General features: G+C 48.5%; 1 long non-coding RNA gene across 1 annotated transcript in view; it reads right to left on the bottom strand.

The window, feature by feature from the left end:
- Positions 1 to 22,834, bottom strand: part of LOC143998393 (uncharacterized) — a 42,880-nt gene extending 20,046 nt beyond the window's left edge. The window contains exon 1 of the long non-coding RNA XR_013277903.1: positions 22,786 to 22,834. This is a non-coding gene — a long non-coding RNA (uncharacterized LOC143998393). The remainder of the gene's footprint in view (positions 1 to 22,785) is intronic.
- Positions 22,835 to 25,265: the final 2,431 nt, after the last annotated feature.

Genomic DNA, 25,265 nt, shown 5'->3' on the forward strand with positions numbered 1-25,265 from the left:
TGTTGAATCCAAATCACATATAGATGAGGAGGACCTGACTTGGGGGCAACTTCCATTAAAGTCTATGGGCACTGGGCACAAGTCAGATGGAAGTCGCCTTGAAGAAGTACAGAAGCCTTTTCTAAAGTTAGAGCAACTTCAGTAGTGCTAATTAAGACAGATCTCATTGATTAACATGGAATTTCACATGCCTAAGGCTCAGTTCACACTGCCGCGACTTGGGATCTGACTTGTGAGACCCCAAGTCGCAACAGTGCGAACCGAGGCTAAGGCTAGGTTCACGTGTGGCTAAATTGCCGGGCTTCTGAAAAGTGATCCACATTCAGATTGCTTTTCAGAGGAGTTTGACAGGTGGTAAAGAAGTGATACGACACCTGTAAATTAACCCCATAAATCCCACTCCAACACACCACAACCACGTGCGATTGCATCACCTCCTCATTTGCTTCAATTAGTCTCATCAGCACCGGCAGCACCGAATACATCAAGAGTGATAATCTCTGCTGTGAGTGTGAAGATTAGCATTGGCACCACAGCGTGTGAACATCCACTATCTCTGTCGCTTAAAGAGATAGTAAAGCCTGCTTGGTTATTTTTACCTACAGGTAAGAGTATAATAATCCTACCTGTAGGTAAAAGGAATATTTCCTAAACTTGCACTGTTTAGGAGATATTCACCCTGGATGCAGCCGCTGACATTACCGATGCATGCGCTCTGACGGTCCAGCATACCATGCCACACTTTAAGAGCTTTGTGACGGAACTTGCGGAACTCGCAGCTCTGGCCAATAAAATAGCCACATAACACGAACCCAGAAAAAAGACCGCGGGGAAATGTCAGCTCTCTCAGCGGTCACCGCTAGAGGGCTTTGTTCCATGGTAAGTATTTCATAATGTGCAAGTAGGAGTTTGGTTGACTGTCCTGCAGAAGACTGGGAACAGGATGGAGTCCTATGGAGGTTGATTGACTCTCCTGCAGAATATTGGGAACAGGATGGAGTCCCATGGAGGTTGGTTGGCTGTCCTGCAGAATATTGGGAACAGGATGGAGTCCTATGGAGGTTGGCTGTCCTGCAGAGGATTGGGAACCAGATGGATCCCATGGATGCTGGTTGACTCTCCTGCAGAAGTTTGCACACAGGATCGAGTCTCCTAGAGGTTTGTTGACACTCCTGCAGAGGATGGGGAACAGGATGGAGTCCCCATGGATGCTGGTTGAGTCTCCTGCAGAAGTTTGCACACAGGATCGAGTCTCCTAGAGGTTTGTTGACACTCCTGCAGAGGATGAGGAACAGGATGGAGTCCCCATGGATGCTGGTTGAGTCTCCTGCAGAAGTTTGCACACAGGATCGAGTCTCCTATAGGTTTGTTGACACTCCTGCAGAGGATGGGGAACAGGATGGAGTCCCCATGGATGCTGGTTGAGTCTTCTGCAGAAGTTTGAAAAAGGATGCTGTTACTACTAATGATGAATGTGATGAGTTCTACCACAGGAATGTTGGTCTCAGCTTAAGGCTGGGTTCACACTAGTGCAAACTGGATGTGGTGCGAATTGGATGTGGTTTACTCCACATCCAATTCGCACAGCTATGGCGCCGCTTATCTCCGCAGCGGCTCTGATTTGATTTGCACAGGAGCCCTGTACGTCTGTTGGTCCGTTTCAGGTCCGAATTCAGCCAAAAATTTGGGCTAAAATCAGACCCAAAACAGTGAACGAGGATGCACCGGACTCCTGCTGTGAGCCGATACGTGCTCATATGTGAACCCAGCCTAAAGGTTCTTTTCCTGTGCTGTTCCACTAAGGTCCTTAGCATCTACAACCCTAACCCTCTCTCCCATGAACTGTGAGCAATACAGTGGCGGTGCATCCATAAGGGTGCACAGGCACCACCCCCTCTCTCCAGATACCCCCCTCTGTGTATAATGGATATGTCCATGGCTGCTATAGACACCCCCTGTTCAGGCGTCCGACTCCTTTTCGGTCACCATAGGCTCTAATAGGCTTTAAAAAAGGTGAACTGCGAGCGCTCACAGTTCACCCAGGTGGGTTAGCAAAGCAAATGAATATTTGTTTTGCTAACACTGAACTGCCTCTCAGCCAATCAGGAGGCACGGATCTAATACCCGTCATCTGATTAGCTGAAGGCACAGGCATCTTATTTGGATGCCTAATGGAACGGTAGAGAGCAGAGGAACGGAACGGGATTGGACAGAGAGCTCACCGTCGTCAACTGCTGCATGTCATTGCCATCACCCGCCACCAGGATGGGGGGGGGGGGTCACAGAAGCTGCATATAATGGGCCCACAGGCTACATATGATGGGCAAGAGGCTACATATTATGGGTCACAGAGGCTACATATGATGGGTTGCAGAGGCTACATATGATGGGTCACACAGGCTACATATGATGGGTCACAGAGGCTACATATGATGGGTCACAGAGGCTACATATTATGGGTCACACAGGCTACATATTATGGGCACAAGCTGCATAAGATGCGCACAGGCGTCGCAATCGATGGGCACAGTGGCTGCATTCGATTGGCACAGTGGCTGTGTTTGATGGGCACAGTGGCTGCGTTTGATGGGCACAGTGGCTGTGTCTGATGGGCACAGTGGCTGTGTTTGATGGGCACAGTGACTGCGTTAGATGGCACAGTGAGGCTGCAATTGATGTTTTTTTTCTGCATTTTTCAGTTTTTTTGTGCCCCCACAAAAATGTTGAGCACTGGAGTAATACGCTCCCTTTTTATTTAATCTAAAAGTGATTTTTCACTCATCTGTCCACCTGTACCACTAAGCAATCTTCCCAAGGGGAAATGTTAGTCCACCCTGTCTCTGGGGGTACCACCATGCCTCCGGGGGTGCTACATTTATATGAGTTTAAATGCAAAATATTCCTTCTTGACTTGACCGCTCCAATAATCATAAGGTCCCTTTAAATGGTTTGTTAGCCATCGGTCTCACCTGGAAAATATGCGGTCACACTCGCACTTGGCAGGCTTGTGCTTTGTTTGCATTGCTTGCATAGAGCTTCCATGTAACCTGAAATATCAACATTTGGACTCATCCCATTACAAATATGTTTGCTCAGCCACACAGAACTGTGAATGATTTCCATTGTAGCAGCACACATGATATTCCTGGGATGTTACTGCTAGAAGGTGATCAGAATCACCTCGATCGTTTTTAACCAGACTGGTCACACAGCTTATAGCTTCTCTGTACTATTTATTTACTGTTTGCCATACACATATAGACTTCCAGGGAAATCCAATAGGTTCCTAAACAGAGTAGATGGAGAAATCTTCCTATTCTATTCTGACAGCCGGCACCCGAACCTGAACAATGAGGTCTTTAGACTTGAGGTTAGGTGGTGTTTTTACCCCCCCCCCCCCCCCCCTCTAAGGCCTCATGCACACTGCAGCTGTGTTTGACTTTTTTTTTTTTCAGCTCAAAATGCCTCTTCATGTTAGATTATGTGTCAATGCAGACGTTTGGAGGTCAGGATGTTTAGGGACAGAAACCTTATGTACCAAAATCGCTTCCAGGAGAGGAGCTTTTGGACAGAAAAAACGCCTGACACGATTAAACGTGCCTAAAAGCTAGGTGCGTCTAGTGCTTGAACTTTTTTTTTTTAAATCAAAATGAAGTTTATTGAGCATGTAAAAGAAAAGGATATGCATACAAGTACAAAGTGCATTAAGCACTAATCAGAAGGATGAAGCATTTGACAGAACCTATGCAAGTACAGTGTATATAGCAGGTCATATTATTTAGGATAGTCCTAAGAACCTACCCACTTGGGCCTGTGGTGCCCAAGCATGAGAGTAGCACATGTTTTAAGAAAACGGCAGGGAGTGTAGCACAGCACATCGCGTGGAGGCAAACAAGTTTACAAAATGAGAGCGAAAAGCAATATCATAAGCTACATCAGAGACCATACCTTAGATGAGAGTTATTGCTCGTCTGTGCAAGTGGAGGAGTCCTCCAGCCACCTGTCCCAGATTTTGTTGTATTTGGCTGGGCAGCCCCTGTGTGAATACAGTACTTTTTTTTATAGGGAAGTGTAACTTTCACTGCCCTGATCCATTGCTGAATGGTAGGGGGAGACACTTTGATCTAAGACCGGGCTATTTGCATTCTGGCTATAAACAGAGACTCTTGCGAAAATATATTTAGGTACTTTTCCTCTTGGAGATGGAAAGGAGACCTGACGGGGGCACAGGGTTAGGGGCCATGGAGGAACTTAACCACCTGCGACCAGTATTCCTGAAGAGGAGGGCAAGTCCACAGTAGGTGGTAAAATGTACCCCTGGGGTCCCCATATTTGGGGCAGGTTGAGCTGTAGTCAGGTTTATATTTAGAGAGACAAATCGGGGTAAGGTAAGACCTATAAAGGATATAGAGGTGTGTCGGTCTGACAGTTTAGAGGACACCGTCCTACAGGAGGCCAGCACATCCTCCTAGTTCTCATCTTCCACAACCCCCAGGTCCGTCTCCCATTTGGATTTCAATTGGTAAGCATGTGAAGTGGCCGTAGGTAGCAAGAGGTGGTTATAGAAAGAGGAGATCAGCTTCTTGGGGTCCTGACCAAGAACTACATCTACCAGGACTATCGACTTTTACAGTTTGGGAGTGGAGTCTCCGAATTGGAAATTAAGGGCATGATGGAGCGATTAGGTAGACCAAACTCATCCTGCATGGCTTGGAATGACCTAACTGTGCCATTGTCCAGGACCTGTGAGAGAAACAAGACCCCCTTGGCAATCCAAAGATTATGGTCAGGGACAGTAAGCAGTTCGGGCAGTTGAGAATTGTCCCACAACGGTGTGTGGGTGTGGAGTGCAGGGGCCTTGCAGTGATGGAACGCCATATGGCTTCTAGTGCCCACCTGTGGGAAACCGTGGGTGCCATTCAGTAGAACCTGAAAAAGATGGGTAACCAAGCTAGTAATAGAGAAACTTACCAGAGTAGAATACTGATCTCTATCTACTTGATTATAGTAGTAAAAGTGGGACATCTGCGAGTTGATATAATAGAGGGCAAGGTTGGGAATGACAGTACCGCTGAGAAGGACAGGGCATTTTAGAGTTTGCCACGAAAGTTTATGACGGGAGGAGCCCCATACAAACGTATTAAGGATAGATTCCATAGACTTGAAGACACGGGAGGGGATGTATAAAGGGGCATGCCAGAACAGTTAGAGCAGCTTGGGGAGGAGAATCATTTTCACTAAATTAATATGGTCCATAATTCCAAGGGGAAGTCGGGATCAGACCTGAGTCTTGGTTTTAAGAAAGTCAAAGAGGGGCTCTAAGTTTAGGCCTATGTAATCCATGGGGGTTCTCGAGCATTGCACGCCCAGATATTTCATCTGGCTTGCTCTGACCAGGGGGAGTGCCGCTTGATCTGCCGTAGGGACATCTACATTCAGAGGATTTGGGATTTAGTCCAGTTGATCTGCAGTCCAGAATATTCTCCAAGCTGCTTTATCAACTGTAGAGCCGCCACTAGGGAAGGGCTGGCATCCTCTAGGTAGAGGAGAATGTCGTCTACATAGAGACTGAGGACCTCGGTCACCCCTCCCAAGCAGAGGCCTTTAATGTGGGGGTGTGCCCTGATGGCAATGGCAAGAGGTTAGCTCCACAGCTAGGGCATACAGTAGGGGGGATATAGGGCAACCCTGGCGAGTACCTCTAGATAGCGCAAAAGAGTCGGATATCCTACCATTAAATTGGATCCAGGCAGTGGGGGCCTGGTAAAGAAGTTAGAGCCATTTAACAAATTTTGGGCTGAAGCCAAACCTGCGGAGATACTCCCACAGGTAGTTACACTCCACTGAGTCCTTGACGGCGTCCAGGCTTACCACTACCCTGGATCCAATGGTGTCATGTGCGGCCTGTAAATACATAAAGAGTATATGGAGATTGAATGCTGTGTTCTTGTTGGACATGAATCCGGTCTGATCTGAATGAATTAAACTAAGTTTCACTTTATTTAGCCGCAGGGTGAGGATTTTGCAAGGATTTTAACGTCTAATTGTAGGAGAGGGATAGGGCAGTATGATTCTAGGAAGAGGGGGTCTTTGCCAGGTTTGGGTATTAGGACAATGAGAGCTTCACCCATGGATGATGGGAGTGTAGTAGAATTGAAGATGTGGGTGTACAGAGCTTGCAATTTGGGCATAAGGACCTCCTTGAATTGGTTATAAAACTCTAGGGGGAGACTGTCAGAACCAGGTGTCTTTGAAGGTGGGAGGTGCACCAATGCCTCTGCTATGCAGTCTGTGGTGATAGGTGCTTCTAGTTGGGCAGTTTGAGAATGGGTGAGAGTAAGGAAGTCTATGTCCTGGAGGAACAGGGGCAGTTCGTCTTGAGTGTGACCAGCAGTGGAAGTGTATAGGTTGGTGTAAAACCGCCTGAACTTATCCGCCACCTGCACAGGGTCTGTGATCTTATCTCCAGAGACTGATTGGAGCTGGACCACGATTGGGGGCCTATAGTCAGGGTGGGCCATATAGGTGAGCAGTTTACCTGCATGTTCTCAACATGGTCAAAAATGCACTGCTTGCTAAAAAAGATTCTCTGCTTCGCCCTTTCAAAGTGTAACTGGTCAGTGAGTCTAGATTGCAAATGCACAAGGGAAACATTAGTCGCAGAGGGGTCAGTGAGGAATACTTGTCCGAGGGGAGCTCAGACGCTACTCAGCCTATTGTAGTACAAGCTTGGATGAGGCTTTATGTCTGTAAGCCCATGTACACACGGTCAGAGATTTTGGCAACCAAATCCGTCAGATTTTGCCCATCGGATTTAGTCCGACGGATTGTGTCCGAAACTGTTGCATACACAGGGTCGAGCCAAGTTGGCGAAAAATCCGATCTTTCAGAACGTGATGACGTAATTTCGTTACGATGGGGACTACATTCAGGCTAGTAGCCAATAGCTTTGATGTAGGAATTTGATCTGAGCATGCGTGGCACTTGGTACGATCAAAATGCTCTACACATGATCGGATTAGGTCCGTCCGGCCCAGTTGGTCGGGAAATATTTCCAACATGTTGGAAAATTGGGTCGGACGGAGATTCGGGCGGAATCAGTCCGATGCATACCACACACAGTCGGATTATCTGACGACAAGGTCCGATAAGACTCATTCCGACAGATTCTCCAACCGTGTGTACAAGGGCTTAATGCGTGCGGATAGGACCATGTGGGCATGTAAATTGAAAGCCTCCCACATCGCCCCGACCGACACCAAATTCAGACTGGAGTGAAAAAAGTACACCCATTCCCTCTGGACAGCATCCAAGTCCGACATGATGGTGAACCAAAACGTGTCCAACCGCCACATGCAGACCGAGGGGAGGGAGGGTAGGCGTAGAGTCCACCAGTACGGGGAGTGATCAGAGAGCACCCTAGCGCCGAACCCCACATTCAGGAGGTTGGGCACTAGGACGGGGGAGATCAACAGCAGGTCAATGTGGGACACGACAGTGCAAGAGAGTAAAGCAGGAGTAGGCTTTCGTGGTTGGATGCTTGTGTCTCCAAGTGTCTATCATGGCGAACTCTGAGAGAAACCTCCCAAATCTGGTGAGGGATGGCTGGGATGACATCTGGGCAGATGAGCTAAGTCTATCAAGGCTGGGGTTAATCATCATATTAAAATCACCCATCCAGATAGCGGCACTGTGGGATGTTTGGCCATGAAGGCTATTCCCTCCTGCAGGACAGCGAACTGAAATGGAGGTGGGATATAAAATGCCATAAGGAGAACCTCCAAGCTACCCATGGTGGCGTAGAGAAATAGAGAACGACCCTGCGGATCTAACTGCAGATAGTGGAGTTGGAACTGCACTGATTTAGAGATCAGAATAGCTACTCTGCCGGAATTAGAGGTGTAGGGAGCGTGGTAAAGCCAGTCGACCCAGGGTTTTTTGAGCACCATCTGCATCTGTCCTGTGATGTGAGTCTGAACAAGGACAGAGACATCCGCGCGCAAAGATTTGAGGTGGGAAAGGACAACTACGTGTTTGGGTTTAGCACATAGCCCTCGCACGTTCCATGTAACTAATTTGAGAGAAGCCATGGCAGTTTCGGGGGTGTTTGAGCATGCAGTCAGACCCACAGGGAACAGCCTTCTATAGAGCAGTCAAACATTTCAATTACAGTGCAGAACAGGTCTGTGCTAGCAGACAGCAGGGGCCAATGGTCTGTTAGTTCTGGTTGCACAGAGAGCCAAGGAGGGCAGTAAATGACCATGAGAATTCAGTATATAGCGAATACAGTGAGGTTGAGAAATGAGGTAAGTCAAATGTAAGTAACCTAACTTAATACACAGAACACATGAACTTTGCCTACACTGGACCAGCATGGCAGACTAAACAAACGACTACCCACAGCGGCCATGGGGGTAGCGGCTGGCCAGGGAAACAAAACTTGAAAAAGCGCCTGTGTTCGTCAGGCCAGGTCAGAAAAAGGAACAGTAGTTCAAGTGTGACCTTGGTGGGCTCAGGGGGACGGCTAGAATCTGAAAAGTGCACAATGGTGTGGGGTGGAAAGTTTACTGGCAGTTCAGGTGGGTGCAGACGGTGCATCTGAGGACAGTTTGGATCATTAAAGTGGGGAGTAGAAGGGGGTGGGGTGGTAATCAACACTGTTACAACACTGGCACAAGGGGCGTAGATAGCTCCAGGACTGGCCGAGAAGGATCAAAATGGGTGCGGGGGGGGGGGGAATAACAGGCAGTGCCGGACTCACGGTTCCTGGAAAATTGACCGGTCCGGAGCCAAAACTGTGGGGCCATAAGAGAGGACATATTTACATGCGGAGGAAGAGGGAAGTTTATTGGAGACCAAGGCAGGTGCAGGGCCAGCTGTATTGCGATGTCCCAGCCATGACAGGCTGCAGCAGGATCTTCAAAGAATTGGAGAGTTGTCACTTAGCCTCGGTGAACTGTGCCCTCTTCTTTTGTGTTTCAGCAGAGAAATCCGGGAACACACCGACATTCGCGTTGCCAAATGGGATGTTGCCTCTCTCCAGGGTTAGGTGCAGAACAGTGTCCCGATCACGGTAGTGTAGGAGCTTTGCAATAAAGGTGTGTGGGGGGGCGCCAGATGGCGAAGGGCGAGCAGCCAGCCGATGAGCATGCTCCACCTCGAACGTTGTCGAGAAGGCTTCTCTACTGAGTTTTTATAAGCAGGTTCTCAAGAAATGTGGGGGGGGGGGGGGGTGTCAGAGCCCTCTGCTCGCAGACCCATAAATCGGAGATTGCATCTGCGGAGTCTGTTCTTCGTGTCGGCCTGCTTACTTAGGACGACACAGCTGATGCTGCAGCCGTTCAGTGGCCACTTGCAATAGTGGGATTTCAGCCTCCATGGGACCTACCCTGCGTTCTGTCTCAGTCGCTCTCTCCCTCAATTTGTGGATGTCCTGGCAGATGAGAGAGATGTCAACCTTCACCTCCTCTTTTTTTAGAAGTGAGGGTAGTTTGGCACAGGGAGACAGCCTCGAGGATTCTGGCGGTGTCTCCGGAGGGTAGCTCTTCTGCTTCCTGAACGGGAGTGGCGCCATCTTCCTCCGCCTGTTCTAGTCCCTCATGGTGATATTTATCCAGCTTGGCCAGAGCCTCGGAGACCCGCTTCAGCGGTGACATGAGTGCAGGAGTTCCGGGGGACACCACAAGCCATCTGTCAGCGCTATACAATTCACGCAATTCATCGATGATGGAGGATGAATTCTCAGACAGAGCTCTCACTCTGCCCACACTACGCCATGCAGCTCCAGGCCACGCCCCCTTGAACTTTCATTCATTTCAATGACCAGAATAAATTACAGTTCTGGCCAATGAAATGAATGAATAAATGCTTGATGCACCTGAACTCATCTAAATGTGTCAAAACACTTTAGGGGCATTTTCTAATGCTGCCTTTCTTCTGTAAGGAGAGAAGCATTTAGAAGAGCACAGTGTACATAAGGCCTTAAAGCGGAACTACACTGCATCCAAGCACCACAACCCAAAAACTTTATTTATTTAATTTTTAATATTCAAAGCAAACTCCCCCATCCCTTAATGCCTCCATGCTTTATTTTGCGAAGAAATCACTTTGAAAAATACCCCTGTAGCATTTTGGTCGTGCCCATTTTAAGTAAAAGAAAATGATTCATATAGCATTTACTTCCTCGAGTCCACCTGACCTTAGCTCAGGCATACAGACAGCAGGGTGTGTTTCCCTGAGAAAACCCCTCCTCCCCTTCTGAAGACTTTTAGGATGTATGACATTTTGACCTAGGCCAGAAACCAGGAAGCAACTGAAGAAATGTAAAAAAACAAAGGTTTAAAACAAGTAAATTAAAAAAAACACTAAATTGTCAAAAGTATCGGGACACACACATGAACTTTAATGGCACCCTAGTCTTAGTCCGTAGGGTTCAATATTGAGTTGGCCCAACCTTGGCAGCTACAACAGCTTCAACTCTTCTGGGAAGGTTGTCCACAAGGTTTAGGAGTGTGTCTATGGGAATGTTTGACCATTCTTCCAGAAGCGCATTTGTGAGGTTAGGCACTGATTTTGGATGAGAAGGCCTGGTTTGCAGTTCTTTTGGGTTGAGGTCAAGTTCCTCCACCCCAAACTCGCTTATCCATGTCTTTATGGACCTTGCTTTGTGCACTGGTCCAAATCATTTGGCGGATGGGGGATTATGGTGTGGGGTTGTTTTTCAGAGGTTGGGCTTGACCCCTTAGTTCCAGTGAAGAGAGATCTCATAAAGCATCAGCATACCAAGACATTTTGGACAATTTTCGCTCCCCACTTTGTGGGAACAGTTTGGGGAGGGCCCCTTTCTGTTCCAACATGACTGCACACCAGTGCACAATGCAAGGTCCTTAAAGACATGGATGAGCAAGTTTGCGGTGGAGGAACTTGACTGGCCTGCACAGAGTCCTGGCCTCAACCCGATAGAACACCTTTGGGATGAATTAGAGCGGAGACTGCGAGCCAGGCCTTCTTGTCCAACATCATTGCCTGACCTCACAACTGCCCTCTGGAAGAATGATCAAACATTCTCATAGACACATCTCCTAAACCTTGTGGACAGCCTTCCCAGAAGAGTTGAATGTGTTATAGCTGCAAAGGGTGGGCCAACTCAATATTGAACCCTATGGACTAAGACTGGGATGCCATTAAAGTTCATGTGCGTGTAAAGGCAGGAGTCCCAACAATTTTAACAATATAATGTACATTCCTATCTATTTACTAATGCTAGAAGCAGAAGGATTTAAAATATTCAGTGTTGATTGAGCGAATGAAGTTCCACTTTAGGCTGCAAAGGCACCAGATGGGGGGTGTTCTTATGTCACAACAAAAATGATCCCCTCTGTTGGGTTTAGTGGCCAGTAGCACCAAGCAAATGGGGCCACTTTGCAAATGACCTGTAACCATGTGCAATGTTTGCCGCAAGTCGGAACTTAGTCTGACTGCATCTGATTGGGTGCAATCACTGTTCAGTTGACAATTTTCCACCCCGTTACTTCTCCATCAATCCCCTGAAGAAGCGTGTTGAGACAAGTGTGCAAATCTGGCCCCGATATGCGTTGGTTGCAACAGACACACATAATAATACAATAAGCATTACAATTTTAACAGTATGTATGGGCTTATACAATTCAGGTTCCATAAAAAGTTCTTTCATAGCAAGTTTTCCTTAAAGTAGAACTTTACCCATAACAACGTGACTTAAAATAATGTTCTTTAGCAAGGAACATACATTCCACATTAATACTTATGCTACCAAAATGAGTGTGTGCTGTAAATCGCCTCCAGCATTGCTCCTGTTTCTTCTTGCTGAAGGTGGCCATTTTTCTGAAGCCCAAAGCCCAAGCAGTAAATCATAAAGCAAGACTAAACCCATAGATTAACCGGTTTCAAAAAATAGTTTGTGTCCTCAACCAAACTGTCAAACCATTGAGTGGCTGGTGTCATAACTGATCACATGTGCAGCACCATGACAGTTGCAGATCAAACAGAAGCAGCTTCCTTGGCTGTAAAGGATTGAAGGGTTTAATTCCGCTACAATGCCACGTACACATGACCGGTTTTCCCATCAGAATAAACGCCGAAGGTTTTTCAGACGGAGTGCTGGAGGAGTTCCGCTGAAACTGTCTTGCATACACACGATCACACCGAAGCCCGATCGTTAAGAACGCGGTGACGTACAACACATACGATGGGACTAGAAAAAGGAAGTTCAGTAGCCAATAGCCTCCGTCTCGTACTTGCTTCAGAGCATGCGTCATTTTTGGTCCGTCACAACAGCATACAGACGAGCGGTTTTCCCGATAGGAATTGGTTCCGTCGGAAATATTTGAAACATGTTCTATTTATAGGTCCGTCAGAATTTTTGTAAAGAAAAATCCGATGAGGCACACACACACGATTAGAACATACGATGAAAAGATTCCGTCTAACTTTTTCTGTCGGACATTTCGCTCGTGTGTACGCGGCATAAGGCGTTTTAGCAGATCGGCCTCTACAAACTCAGCAGTGCTTAATAATTCCTAAAAATGCAGAGCAATTGAGCATGTGCAGAACAGGGCGAGACAGAGTATTACTGGATTTTAAACAGTATAGGCATTTATTTTTAAGGTTTTACACAGCTATACCTGCAAAAGCGCCTAGAGGCGATTCAGTTCGCATTGTGCGCTATACAAGTATTTCATTCATTCAAAAGGGGCCAGCCTGAAGTCATCTATCAGGACTTAATTTTCTGACTAAAGTTCCACTTTAACTACTTCAATACCGTCACTTTCACCTCCTTCCTGCCCAGACCAATTTTCAGCTTTCGTCGCTGTACGGTACACTTTGAATGACAATTGCACGGTCATGCAACACTGTACTCATATGACATTTTTTATCTTTTTTTTTTGAGACAGATAGAGATTTCAATTTTGTGGAATTGAATCACCACTGGGTTTTTATTTTTTGCAAAACAAATGAAAAAAGAAAATTTGGGGGAAAAAAAGTTGTTCTAGGCTTTTCCTCTGGCGGCGAGAGCGCGCTCTCTGGTGGCTTTTAAAGAAAGCCCTGTACGGGTACGGGGTTTTGAGCAAGGGAGCCATTCTGCCCTCCAGAAATAGATGTGAACCAGTTAAAGGGGCATCAGGGGTCGTTTAGACTCCTGATGTCTTACCTGCCTTCCATTGAAGCGAATAGAGTGCATATTTCTCCCTCCAGTAGCGCCATCTTTGTTGGTCAGGCACCTCATGATTATAAATTATTTGTGAATTGCTCCTGCATTACTTCAATACAAATTCTTCCATTGCACTGGGACAGTGTGTGTTAGCACCATGCTACACCCAACTTACACGCGGTGGAGTGTGATGCCCTCTGAAGAGCGATCTACGTTCGAATTGCTTTTTAAGAGGGCATTTAAAAGTTAGTGAGGAGGCATTCTATTGCTTCCTCACAGCCCGATTTACATAGTTAATAAGGTTGACTAAAGACACCAGTCCATCCAGTTCAACCTGAGTGAGTGTCTACAATTTTCCCTATCTCTGTACAATGCACACTCACATCAGTCCCTGCCCCCAAAGAGCCCACAATCCAAGGTCCCCATTCATACATTCATATACTAGGGCCAATTTTGGAAAGAAGCCAATTAACCTACCAGCATGTCTTTGGCGTGTGGGAGGAAACCGGAGTACCCGGGGGAAACCCATGCAGTCACAGGGAGAACATGCAAACTCCAGGCAGAGTCGTGGTTGGGATTCAAACCAGCAACCAGGGGCGGACTGACAACTCATGGGGCCCCAGGCAATAGGAAATTATGGGGCCCCCAGGCAATAGGAGATTATGGGGCCCCCAGGCAAAACCGCATAGTATACACAAACACACAGTATACAATCACACAGGTTACACATACATGTACACACATTATACACAGATATGTTTCTATTGGTTGAGAAGGTACTGGAGAGGTGGGACAGCTATAATCTCTGGATTTTTAGACCAAAAAGATGTCAGTAAGGGACATTTCAGAGACAGATGTAAAAAAAAAAAAACACAGATTTTGACATACTGTCACTGGTTTTACTGAGGCTGGCAACCCTGATGGGGCCCCCCAGTGGCCCGGGGCCCTCGGGCAGTGCCCGAGTGGCTGAAAGGTCAGTCCGCCCCTGCCAGCAACCCTTTTTACTGCTAGGCGAGAGTGCTACCTATTACACCACTGTGTTGCCCAAATTTAACCCTATAATGCCGCTCTACTGCAGTTCAATGCATTGCACACAGTTGCTGCCCGTTTGGACTCAATGGGTGAATTTGAAAAGCGTTGCCATTTGTCAAACTCTTTACCCCGAGGTAAAAAAATGCAGACAGCACAACATCGCAACTGCAGCATTTGAACATCCCCATCCGACTGTTATTTTTACAGTTCAGGTGGGCTTTTGAATAGTACCCCATCAATGGTGTCAGTGAGAGGTATAGTGCTCCATTGTTAATGTCAGTGTGAGGACTAGTGCTCCATCATTGGTGTCAGTGGCAGGAATAGTGTCCCATTTATGTGCGTCAGCAAAAGGAATTGTGCCCCATCACTGGTGTCAGTGAAAGCAATAATGCCCCATCATTATGCTTAATTGTTGGTGTCAATAGAAGGAATGGTGCCTCATCATTGGTGTCAGTGGGAGGAATCGTGTTCCAAGGGCTGAATAAAGGCAAGTGAAGGGTCACATCTGGCCTTCAGGCTTAAGTTTGGAGACCACTGAACTAGTGTGACAAGACTGTTCCTCCATAGATACAGTACAGTGAGTGTTGCCACCCTAGGGCAGGAAGTATGTTACGGGCAGGATGAGCAGTCTGAGCCAACATAGCTCCCAACTGTCCCTGATTTCGAGGAACTGTCCCTGATTTGGAGCAATGTCTCTCTGTCCCTCATTCCTCCTCATCTGTCCCTCATTTTGCTGTGATCTATATAGCTGTACATAAAATACACTTTTTATCTATCAAAAAGTCCTTTCCAGCACTAAACCTTTCATCTGATTTCTAAATTGCTGCATTTGTAAATTCCAAAAGCCAATATAATGGAATAGTAGTGGTAAAAAAGGCCCTTGTGGGTATAACCACTCTTGTTTCTTTGTACAATTCTCCTTTAAGGAGGGCGTGTCCTATGCCTGCATACTTTTGCTGATAGGTGTCCCTCATTCCCATCTCAAAAGGTTGGGAGGTGTGTGAACCAAGAAAGCTAATGCAGCCACCACATCTATTGACCGCTAAGCTGCAATATATTCCGTTCTTGTTCCTGGGTTTAGATTCGCCTTTGCTTTATATTGTCTTGTTCATGAAGAAATGATACAGCTCCAGATCCTGAAATCCCTTGAATAATGCATCTGAGGACGTGCCCTGAACTGTCCCTCCACCATTTGCATATGTCTTCACACGCTTAATATAAAGCGCTATAAATATGCTCTAGTGTCTGCTGCCAAGAGGAGCAGATGCTATAGATTGAGAGCCATTTAAGCTTCGTCTATATATAATTCTGATATAAATAGACAGACCAACAAATCAATCTTAACAGCCCCGATATGACTCCATTAGCAATCTTCTCACATCCATCAGATACAGGAATAAGGTTTGAGGTATGTAGAGGGGACGACGATGTATTCATGAACGGGGCGCAAAAAGCCCCACCGAGTTCTGATACTAATTGTAATACAATAAACAGGACAGTCAACTCAGAGCAGTCACCCTGGGTCCCTTATCATTGGGGTCATTACTAATATTCAGTGGCGGCTGGTGCTCCATTTTTTGAGGGGAGGTGGGCAGCAAACAAACCACCGACCACCTCCCCCCCGTTAGTCAAAATACCCCCCCCCCCCGGTCGCACAGTCTACGGGCCATCCGCCCACCAGCCCCACACTTACCCCATCTAGGTCACAGGCAGCTTCGGTGGCTTCCCCCTGCATCTCCTCCTTGACGGCTTCCCCCTGCATCTCCTCCTTGACGGCTTCCCCCTGCGTCTCCTCCTTGACGGCTTCCCCCTGCGTCTCCTCCTTGACGGCTTCCCCCTGCGTCTCCCCCTTGACGGCTTGCCCCTGCGTCTCCCCCTTGACGGCTTCCCCCTGCGTCTCCTCCTTGACGGCTTCCCCCTGCGTCTCCTCCTTGACGGCTTCCCCCTGTGTCTCCCCCTTGACGGCTTCCCCCTGTGTCTCCCCCTTGACGGCTTCCCCCTGCGTCTCCCCCTTGACGGCTTCCCCCTGCATCTCCTCCTTGACGGCTTCCCCCTGCTTCTCCTCCTTGACGGCTTCCCCCTGCGTCTCCTCCTTGACGGCTTCCCCCTCCGTCTCCTCCTTGACGGCTTCCCCCTCCGTCTCCTCCTTGATGGCTTCCCCCTGCGTCTCCCCCTTGACGGCTTGCCCCTGCGTCTCCTCCTTGACGGCTTGCCCCTGCGTCTCCTCCTCAGCATCTTCCCCCTGCATTTCCTCCTCAGCGGCTTCCCCCTGAGTCTCCTCTTTGACGGCTTCCCCCTGCGTCTCCTCCTTGACGGCTTCCCCCTGCGTCTCCTCCTTGACGGCTTCCCCCTGCGTCTCCTCCTTGACGGCTTCCCCCTGCGTCTCCTCTTTGACGGCTTCCCCCTGCGTCTCCTCCTTGACGGCTTCCCCCTGCGCCTCCTCCTTGACGGCTTCCCCCTGCGCCTCCTCCTTGACGGCTTCCCCCTGCGCCTCCTCTTTGACGGCTTCCCCCTGCGCCTCCTCCTTGACGGCTTCCCCCTGCGTCTCCTCCTTGACGGCTTCCCCCTGCGCCTCCTCCTTGACGGCTTCCCCCTGCGCCTCCTCCTTGACGGCTTCCCCCTGCGCCTCCTCCTTGACGGCTTCCCCCTGCGCCTCCTCCTTGACAGCTTCCCCCTGCGTCTCCTCCTCAGCGGCTTCCCCTTACGTTTTCTCCTCCGCGGCTTCCCCCTGAGTCTCCTCCTTGACGGCTTCCCCCTGCATCTCCTCCTTGACGGCTTCCCCCTGCTTCTCCTCCTTGACGGCTTCCCCCTGCGTCTCCTCCTTGACGGCTTCCCCCTGCGTCTCCTCCTTGACGGCTTCCCCCTCCGTCTCCTCCTTGACGGCTTCCCCCTCCGTCTCCTCCTTGATGGCTTCCCCCTGCGTCTCCCCCTTGACGGCTTGCCCCTGCGTCTCCTCCTTGACGGCTTCCCCCTGCGTCTCCCCCTTGACGGCTTCCCCCTGCATCTCCTCCTTGACGGCTTCCCCCTGCTTCTCCTCCTTGACGGCTTCCCCCTGCGTCTCCTCCTTGACGGCTTCCCCCTCCGTCTCCTCCTTGACGGCTTCCCCCTCCGTCTCCTCCTTGATGGCTTCCCCCTGCGTCTCCCCCTTGACGGCTTGCCCCTGCGTCTCCTCCTTGACGGCTTGCCCCTGCGTCTCCTCCTCAGCATCTTCCCCCTGCATTTCCTCCTCAGCGGCTTCCCCCTGAGTCTCCTCTTTGACGGCTTCCCCCTGCGTCTCCTCCTTGACGGCTTCCCCCTGCGTCTCCTCCTTGACGGCTTCCCCCTGCGTCTCCTCCTTGACGGCTTCCCCCTGCGTCTCCTCCTTGACGGCTTCCCCCTACGTCTCCTCCTTGACGGCTTCCCCCTGCGTCTCCTCTTTGACGGCTTCCCCCTGCGTCTCCTCCTTGACGGCTTCCCCCTGCGCCTCCTCCTTGACGGCTTCCCCCTGCGCCTCCTCCTTGACGGCTTCCCCCTGCGCCTCCTCTTTGACGGCTTCCCCCTGCGCCTCCTCCTTGACGGCTTCCCCCTGCGTCTCCTCCTTGACGGCTTCCCCCTGCGCCTCCTCCTTGACGGCTTCCCCCTGCGCCTCCTCCTTGACGGCTTCCCCCTGCGCCTCCTCCTTGACGGCTTCCCCCTGCGCCTCCTCCTTGACGGCTTCCCCCTGCGCCTCCTCCTTGACGGCTTCCCCCTGCGTCTCCTCCTTGAAGGCTTCCCTCTGCGCCTCCTCCTTGACGGCTTCCCCCTGCGTCTCCTCCTCAGCGGCTTCCCCCTACGTTTTCTCCTCCGCGGCTTCCCCCTGAGTCTCCTCCTTGGTGGCCAATATGGTCGCTTCTCCTATTGGCCAATGGGATCTTAAGACCCACTTCCTGATTGGTCAGATTACCACACATCTCAGGACACAGTGCTCTGCACCTCTAGCCCCCCCTTTTTTTAAGCCAATTTGAGCCTTAGGCCACGTACACACGGGCGGATTGTCTGGCCAACTAAGTCGCCGAAAACTTGCGCGATGACGTGTACGGCACGTACGACGAGACGAGAAATTCGACGTCCAATACACTGCAATGCAACCTTCGCCGTGTAAATCCTTTCTGAGCATGCGCCAAACTTAGTTTGTCGAACTAGCCTATTCACGAGCGGATTGTCCGCTGAAACCAAGTTTGGACGGACAAAATTACGGAAATTCCGTAAGACTTTGTTCGTCAGACAGTCCGCTGAAAAAGTCCGCTGAAGCCCACACACGAGTGGATTGTCCGCTGAAACACTGTTCAGCGGACTAAGTTGGGCAGACAATCTGCCCGTGTGTACGCGGCCTTAGGCTCTAATCACGTGTTTCAAATTTTTTTTATAAAAAAACCCATTGAAATCAATGTGCCCAGCACCCTGCATGTGGATTAGGGGCCAGGTGCATGGATTAGGGGGGCGGCGCCCCTGGGCCCCTAATGGAGCAGCCGCCACTGCTAATATTATTTAAGAGAACTTCTTGGTTGTAAGACTTAAAGGGGTTGTAAAGGTTTATTTTATTTTTTTTAAATAACAAACATATCATACTTACCTCCACTATGCAGTTCGTTTTGCACAGAGTGGCCCCGAACCTCGTCTTCTGGGGTCCCTCAGAGGCTGTCTCGGCTCCTCCCTGCAAGAGCTAACCCCCATCTGGGAAGTGCTCTCCTAAGGGGATTAGCTTGCGGGCGTGCTCCCGTGTGATACAGTCGACTGCCATAGCCACCGAGTGTATCACTCGGCCCTGCCCCCTGGCTCGCCGCGTCATTTATTTGATTGACAGCAGCGGGAGCCAATGGCTGCGCTGCTATCAATCATCCAATGAAGAGCCCACAAGAGCTGGGGGAAAGCAACGCGGGTTTGCGCCCATGGGGATTCGGGGCTCAGGTAAGTAAAACAGGGGCTGGGGGGGGCGGAGAGTGCAAGGTGTTTTTTCACCTTAATGCATAGGATTAAGGTGAAAAAAACACAAAGCTTTACAACCCCTTTAAAGCTAAAGTTCAGTGGGCTTACATATTGCCTTTAGTACATACCTTGTTGTAGAATCAGTGATGTAATCACTGCGTCTCTGTGGTTCTCTCAGGGGCGGACTGACAACTCATGGGGATCCCAGGCAATAGAATATGGGGCCACATATTATACACATACAGTATACACACACAGACACACAATATACACACACAGTATACACACACAGAATACACATATGCACACACTGAAAAGGTACTGGAAAGGCGGGGCAGCTATCATCTTGGGATTTAAAAAAAAAAAAAAAACAGATTTTGACATACTGTCCCTGGTTTTATTGAGGCTGGCAACCCTGATGGGGCCCCTTAGTTGCATGGGGCCCTCGAAGAGTGCCCAAATGGTCAGTCCGCCCCTGGGTTCTCTATGCAATGCATGCAGATCATGGCCAGTGGGAGGAGCCAGTAGGGTGCTATATATACGTCTTCTTAAAAACATCACAGCACCCTGCCTCTGTACTCCAAACAAGAGCTCTCAGGCCTAATGCAAGAGGAGTTATGCTAATGTAAAAATATCTTGATGGGTGGGTGTCAGTCTGGAGGAGTGGGCTTTCCTAGGCAGGCTGTATTTGCATATAAACCACCCTAGGTAACACCCACATGAGATGCTGAAACTCCATTATAGAAATTCAATGAATGAAAAGGGTGGACCAGGGGCAGTACTCCGCTCAAGAGCGCTCAGCCCTCATGCAAGCAGTGGGATGACTCTTGGGAGGAGTTATGCAAATATCAAAATGCCTTGATGGGTGGATGTCAGTTTGGAAAAGTGGGTTTACCTAGGCAGGCTGTATTTGTATGCAGACCATGCTAGGTACCATCCACATGTGATGCTGAGACTCCACAATTGCAAGAACTGAAGTCCAATTAATAAAAGTGACAGGCCACGGACAGTCAGGCTGGGGAAAAAAGTGCTAGATAATGCTGGATGTCATCTAGCCAGGAAATTAGGTGGGCTCTATCTGACTTGCTGCAGCTTCCAATGCACGCTGTGAGAAGCTCACAGAATGCGGTGAAATTAGAATAAGACATTTGAGAACAAGAAAGGAGCATGTACAATTGTGCAAGACTTAACGGAAGGCTGTCAAAAAAGCCATTGCCTGACTTTGGAGGAGAGAGAGTTCTAAACTGTGCTGGAATATGCCAACCTAGATTAGGTCTGATTCCTGGATTCCAGCATTGCTGTGTCTTTCCAAAGGCAATCCAAAGAATGGTCCCCGAGTTGAAAGACGTACCTCTCCAGTAGGTGGCAATTGTGAACTAAGGTAGGCTCAAGCAATACAGCATCTGGCAAATTATTTACATTTGGCATACATTCTAATATATAAGATACCCAGCCTCCCTCTGCATTCAATGGTTCCTCCCATCGACCCCTACAGTCAGGGTAGTCCTTAACGTGAAGCAAAAGGGGCTGCTGCCCCGGGCACCAGTCATTGCTGAGGGACCCAAAGCAGCTGCCCCTTGAGCCCCCGCTGACCGCAAATAGTTTTCCCAACTTTTACTTTCCAGCGAGCGCACTCTGCAATGTGAGGACACACAACACATGCAGTATCCACCCTGGGAGTCTACAGCATCCTGCTAAATCAACAGCAGCCCGATAGTACAGGGACAGCGCAAAGGGCCAATGAGAGCGGTGCCTGGTTCAAATAGCAACCGATCAGTAAGTAAACAGTAAGCCATAGCAAACATTCAGTGAGAATTAATAATGTGCAGTAACCTCTAGCAACCAATCAGTGAGTGGTAAGGATGTGCAGCAACCTCTAGCAACCAATCAGTGAGTAGTAAGGATGTGCAGTAACCTCTGGCAACCAATCAGTGAGTGGAAAGGATATGCAGTAATCTCTAGCAGCCAACCAGTGAGCCTGGACCAATCAGTAAATGTGGACCGGTTCCTTTTTTTGGGATGTTGAGGTGGAGAGTGAAATTGCGGACGGGTTCAAGAAAATGTTTGCCCAGGGTCCAATCAATATTAAAGACGGCCCTGCCTACAGAACATAACTACTGTGTCCTTCAGTGGAAGAACAACAGCACATGGTGGGGAGCATAGACATTCAAAAATACTGAAAGTTTTGAATGCTGAAGACTTTCCCAGAGAATGTATGTCTAAAACATAACAGAGTTCAGACTCACTACCACCGGAGAGGTGAGAAGATCATACTTCTACTGCAGGGACCATCTTCTGGATCTTTTTTGGGAAGCAAACATGCTTCTCTGAAGGTTCCCTTTGGAAAACATATTGCACCATTATCCTCACTCTGGTCTTCAAATGAAATTGTTGGCTGTGGATTCCCCAATGGTTTATGTTATAGAATTGCTCATAGTTATTATTATTTTTTTAATTTATTTCTTAAAGAGAATGTTCTGGTCTCTGCTGAAGACTACCCAATGCTAGATAAGTTGAAGAAGAACCTCCCGGGAGTCACGTGCCAAAAGACTGCTGAGAGCTTGTGGTGTTCTGGGGTGCAATGTAGCAAAGGTGCATTGGGGTGCCATTTATAATAATGCACGTGTCATGTATCTTGATGGGGTGTCCAAGATGACAAGGGTGGTCTCACTTACTGCTCCAGTCCAAGCACCCCTGGGTAGTGGGACAGAGAATGCAGAGAGGAAGGTGTGCCTAGTTTGCCGGTAGATGGTGATGCCAATGATGTCATTAAAACTCTTAAGCACTGGCTTTAGGGTCACTGACCAGAAGGGTGCAGGAACCGGCCGGGGTCAGCAACAGCTCCCCAAGATGGTACCGATATTTAAGACAGAGTTAGGGACAGGCCGGGTCACCAATTTGTGGGCAGCAAGGTACCAGAGTGGCAGGCAGAAATCGTAGTTGGATGACAAGCCGGGATAAATACAAGAGTAGGTCAGCAGACAGAGGAGAACTACAGAGGAGTCAGGTCCGCAATGGAGATCAGAATCCCAACAAGTCTAAGGGGGGGATTTACTAAAGACCGGCGCCTGTGGTGCAGTGGAGAAATTGGAGCAATTGCACAAAAAACAGGACTCAAGACATTTATCAATAATGATGGTGCACTCACATGCGCCAAACCATATTCACATAGAAAGCGCTATTGCGCACTTGCGCAATCTTATGCGCTTACCATTAGCAAGCGCAGCCAATGTAATCTTCTACATTCTTGTCTGAATACTGTGGATACCTTTACTACAGTTTCCCATCTTCTATTACCCGGCTAAAATCGATGTATATCATCTTGTTTAAATGCACAAATTCTGTAGAGAACATGTAGATCTGTCTTATAACTAAGCAAAGTTGTAAAATACTTTGCATTGCTTTTTCTGTGTGATCGTGTCTTTTTTTTTTTTCATGATAAAGGTGAAATCCAAGGCGGCCACCATGTATATATATTTCTACTTTGACATTATATACCGTTATGGCAGCAGCCACCCACCATCACCCTGGTATATTTTTAAACAGTGGCCGATCCTGTTTCACATAAAAGTGGTCCCAGTGGCGTATTCACCATAGGAACCGGAATTTTCCTCACTTACCAGAGAGATCAGCAGCGGCAGAAACAATCTGTTTTGGTGTAGTGATGGGCAGGAAGTCAAGTGAGGGCAAGATGGCCCCCACTCAACTCTATGCCCTTGGAGGACTGTCTTCCTGCCAGCCTTAAAGGGCCCATTTATTTATTTATTTTTTTATTAATAATTTTGAATTTTTCTTGCTTTCAAGTGTAAGGGCCAGTTCACACCACATGCAGTCCAGTGTGGTTTTTTTCTGCATCAAAAAAGCATTGGAAAGTAGGTTATATGGTTTTCAATGGCATAGTTCACACCAGTGCGGTCAGTTCCAGAAAAAAAAAAGTAGAACATGCTGCATTTTTTTCTGCACTGGACTGTACTGGAACGCTGTAAAACTCACCAAAAATGCACCGGAACGCACCTAAGGGCCAGTTCACACCAGATGCAGTTCCATGCAGTTCAGTTTTTTTCTGCACCAATACAGTCAGTTCCAGTCAGAAACTGACTGCATGGTGTGAACTAGAGCCATTGGAATACATGGAAAACACTGTGCATGCACTTTTGTGCAGAAAAAAAGCACACGGAACTGCGTCTGGTGTGAACTGGCCCTAAAACGCATCAAAAACGCACCTAAATGCACCAAAAACGCACTGCAACACACTTGTTATTATTTAGGGCCAGTTCACACCAGACACAGTTCCGTTCAGTTCCGTGCGCTTTTTTTTCTGCCAGTTCACACCATAGAAATGCAGTGCGGATGCTTTCGAGGTGCTTTTCTGCATGCATGTTTTTGATGCGTTCCAGTGCGTTTTTGATGCGTTTTTGGTTTGTTTTTGATGCAGTCCAGTGCTTCCCCCCCTCCCCCCCTCTTTTTTTTTTAACTTTAAGGGCCAGTTCACGGTGTGGAAGGTGAACTCAGATATCAATCCCCATAGCATGTCTTCATTTATTTGCAAACAGATCAGATATTCCTTTTTTAATTTTGAAACGATAAGACCCCCTTTCACACTGGGGCACTTTGCAGGCGCTACAGCCAGGGCCAGATTAACGTAGGGGCTATTGGAGCTGCAGCTCCAAGCCCCTACCTTTTAATATAGGCCCAGCAGGGTTGGACTGACCATTTGGCCACTGCCATTGCCCTACTGATGCTGTCCGCTGCCAAAAACCCGGCCCCAAATGCATTTTGAAAAAAAACATTTTTTTTTAAATAAATGATAAAAAAAATTAAATAACTACTTACACCATCCACTGCCCTCCACTGGAAAAAAAAAATAATAAAAAAGTAAAATTGTAAAAAAACAAAAAAAAAAACATAAAAAAACAAAAACAAAAATAAGAATGTAAACAATAAAAGATTGCAACAAATAATAATAAAAAAAAAAAAAAAAAGTATACAGAAAATTTGTCTCCCCGAGGGGCTTTTCACACTGGAGCAGTGCGCTTGTGGGACGGTCAAAAAAAGTCTCGCAAGCCGCATCTTTGGAGGGGTGTATTTACCGCTCCTAAAGCGCCCCTTCTCATAGAAATTAATGGGGCAGTGCTGCAAAGCACCCTGAAAGAGCCGCTGCTGTGTCTCCAACGTGAAACCCCCCGAGGGGCTCTCACACCGGTGCGGTGCGGTGCGCTTGCGGGACAGTCAAAAAAAGTCCTGCAAGCCGCATCTTTGGAGGGGTGTATTTACCGCTCCTAAAGTGCCCCTTCTCATAGAAAATAATGGGGCAGCGAGGGGCTCTCACACAGGAGCGGTGCGCTTGCGGGACAGTCAAAAAAAGTCCTGCAAGCCGCATCTTTGGAGGGGTGTATTTACCGCTCCTAAAGTGCACCTTCTCATAGAAAATAATGGGGCAGCGAGGGGCTCTCACACAGGAGCGGTGCGCTTGCGGGACAGTCAAAAAAAGTCCTGCAAGCCGCATCTTTGGAGGGGTGTATTTACTGCTCCTAAAGTGCCCCTTCTCATAGAAAATAATGGGGCAGCGAGGGGCTCTCACACAGGAGCGGTGCGCTTGCGGGACAGTCAAAAAAAGTCCTGCAAGCCGCATCTTTGGAGGGGTGTATTTACTGCTCCTAAAGTGCCCCTTCTCATAGAAAATAATGGGGCAGCGCTGCAAAGCACCCTGAAAGAGCCGCTGCCGTGCCTCCAGTGTGAAAGCCCCCGAGAGGCTCTAACACCGGAGCAGTCCTGCAAGCCGCATCTTTGGAGGGGTGTATTTACCGCTCCTAAAGTGCCCCTTCTCATAGAAAATAATGGGGCAGCGCTGCAAAGCGCCCTGAAAGAGCCGCTGCTGTGTCTCCAGTGTGAAAGCCCCCGAGGGGCTCTCACACCAGGGCGGTGCGATTGCGGGACAGTCAAAAAAAGTCCTGCAAGCCGCATCTTTGCTGCAGCGGCACTTTGTGGGTGGTTTTAACCCTTTTTTCGACAGCCGCTAGCGGGGGTTAAAACCTGCCCCGCTAGCGGCCAAATATTGCCGCTAAATATAATGCTGCTTTGCCGCCAATGCCCGTGACGC

The sequence above is a fragment of the Lithobates pipiens genome, unplaced genomic scaffold (genome assembly GCF_037356315.1).
Source record: "Lithobates pipiens isolate NorthernLeopardFrog02 unplaced genomic scaffold, aLitPip1_a1.2 Scaffold_19, whole genome shotgun sequence".
Taxonomy (NCBI): domain Eukaryota; kingdom Metazoa; phylum Chordata; class Amphibia; order Anura; family Ranidae; genus Lithobates; species Lithobates pipiens.